Here is a 3,088-nt window from a genome sequence, read left to right as displayed (position 1 = left end):
CGAGAGACTCAGCCGGAAGCTAGCAGAATAAATAAACCGCCGTGACGTCATCAAACAGCGGGCCCTTCCAAAGATATGTGTAATAGAAAGAGAACTCACTACCACCACACTTTATTATTGTTGGTCTCCGGTTGAACAAACGGTACAGAAAGGTAAGCATCTTCGCAAACAAGCGACTATTGATTTTTTTTTTTTTCTATAATCACAGCGTTGACATTTCCTACATTTATTTAAATGCAACATTTTACTGGAATTCTTTTGTAATTTATTTCAAATTCAAAGTATTTACAATAATCAAAGACCACTTTAAATCCAGCCTTTGTTTGTTGTTTTAATCATTTTCGTTAAGCGACAAAACAAATATTTGTGCTTCCGGCTCCTTCTCTGCTCTAATTAAAAAAACAGCACTGCTGATCCTGTAGGTTCCCACACTCTTGACCAATCTTTCGTAATCAAGCAAACTAATACAAACAAAATTACTTCAAATATTAACAAAATATATATTTTGTTACAATATATTACAATTAAAAGTAATTCTAAGGGAATTAAACTAATTATAATTATTTCAAATATGTTAAATATAAAATAGCTCATACAGCTTTTATAATCTGCAAAATAAAATGGCATTTAATGTAAAAATTTCTAAACCAGATATCTGACTGTACAAATTATTTTTAGCATCTGGGAGTGTCCTATGAAAGTGGTCTTCAAATAAAATTCAGTGAGGTCTACCTCAAAAAAATCTAGCAAAAGTGCAGATAATTTATATTTAGATTCTCTTGATGACAGCTTTATTAGACTTTTCTCTATTTTTTAAGATTTTTTTTTTTTTTTGCACCTAGAAACAGGGAAAAAAATTGCAGGGAATTACCATAAATGCTTGAAAAGTTACACCACATAAAATTATTTAAACTAAAACACCTCCAATTAATTATTGGGAAAGGTTATGCTTCCCAAAATGAATCACTGTAAATTGTAGAAAAGCTGTGCCATGATAAAAGGATTGTTATAAATGGAGGAGGAACCTCACTGCCATAAATTAATTACCAAAAAAATGTGAGAAAAGTTGCATTATCCATCCATTATCTTTACCTGCTTCTTCCCTTTTGGGTCGCGGGTGTCACTGGTACCCAGCAGCAGTCACTGTGCGAGAGGCGGGGGACACCCTGGACAGGTCTCCAGTCCATCCCATGACACATAGAGACAAACGAGACAAACAACCATTCACTCTCTCACTCACACCTAGGAAGAATTTAGAATTACCAATCAGCCTAACGCATGTTTTTGGTCTAGAAGGAAACCGGAGTACCCGGAGAAAACCCACATATGCACAGAGAGAACATGAAAACTCCACTTAGAACGGTTCCAGTCCGGGATTAGATCCAGCGACCTTCTCACTGAAAGGCAACAGCTCTACCAACTGAACACTGGTTCATTTTCATCTATAAATCCCCTCCTTGGTCTGCTACCTTCTTTTATTTCCTCCTACATGTCACAACGTCAGTGCAGTTACAACATGCGCTCTCAGGCCATCATTACCTGCAGCGTTCCCTCATGTGGACTGAACTTGGCAAAAAAGCCTTTTCCTACTCAGCTCCTGCAACCTGGAACACCTTGCAACAGGATCTGAAGTTGTCCTCCTTGATTTCTTTTTGGGGTTTCAAACATTTGATAATGTCAATAGACAAATCAAAGCAAATATGTTCTTGTTTTTAGTATTTCACCCTGTTTTACAGCACCCTGATTTATTGCTTTATGCACTACTCTTATTTTAACTGCATTTTTACCCAAGTTTATTGTTGTCATTGTCTACTATTATTGTTGTCTGTACTTTATATGTTTTGTCTGGAACAGGCCCCTTTTGTAAATGAGTCCTCATGGCTCAATGAGACTAGCGTGTATAAATAAAGGTTGAAGGAATGAATGAGCCACCGTGCCACCTAAAAAAAGATGCACTAATTAAAAATAAATTACTGAATTGTAGAAAAGATTTTCCTGCCTAAACAGAATTACAGTAATTTGAGGGAAAGCTGCACTACCTACACTGAATTACAATAAAAATTTAAAAAACACACTCAAGTAAAGATAAAACAAAATACAAAAATAAATAAATAAATAATATTAATGTATGTTTAAATGTATGGTATAATACTTTAACTCTACAGAAATTTCACAGCTGATCTGGGACCAGATAAAATGTTATCTGGGTTTGTATTTGGAGTGCAGTCCATCATTCGTGGACTCCTTCTCTACCTCTGTCTTGCTGTGTTCAACCATGAAATCATAAATTTAACTTTAGATTTTGTATCGTATATCTGGAATTTATATTTTGTAATTTATATATAACACAGCAAGGCCCAACATACAAATCAATCTTTTGTTTCCCACAGTTACAGCTATGATCATGAGTACTGTGTGTGTGTTGCCCTCTAGTGTTCAATGCTTTCATGTTCATGTGCAGTAAAACAACTGGCTAAATTACCTGATTTTTATTTTGTTTTTTTAAATTAATAAATAAATTAGCTCTTTTGGAGAACACCTGTTTGTTTTATTTAGTAGGACATGAAGCTAAATTCCAGATAAGATAAAAACAAACAATGATATTTACATGTGTATTTTTACCTGCACAGGTGCACATTTAAGGGAATGCTTTTCAGACCTTAAACAAAACATTTTCATCTGACATCATGACAGGAAACATGATTCCAATAATAGCAGTCAGGTTAAACTGTCAGGATTTGTGTTTTTTTGAGTTGTTTTTTTTATTTTCTAGCGCTTTATGTTTTTTGATTGAGGTAATTTAATGCGTTGTGGTTTAATTGCATTTACTTGTATCTACCCTGTGTTTTTCTATGCCCTGATTCATGTTTTCCTCAATTAAATGTCTGATTCTTAGTGTTTTCACAAATCAGCCTGCCACGCCCATCTTCACCTGCTCCCTGCTCTCTGGTCGCATCCTATTTAAATCTTTATAAATCTATCTTTATCTTTATATCTTTATATCTACTTATAACTTAAATCGTTTAATGTTTTGCATTCATGTAGCGTTTATCTTAGATCTTTATACACTGTTTCTTCATTACACCTC

This window comes from Nematolebias whitei, chromosome 10, assembly GCF_014905685.2.
Source record: "Nematolebias whitei isolate Nwh7 chromosome 10, NemWhi1, whole genome shotgun sequence".
NCBI classification, from domain to species: Eukaryota; Metazoa; Chordata; class Actinopteri; order Cyprinodontiformes; family Rivulidae; genus Nematolebias; species Nematolebias whitei.
This window is presented reverse-complemented; position numbering follows the sequence as displayed.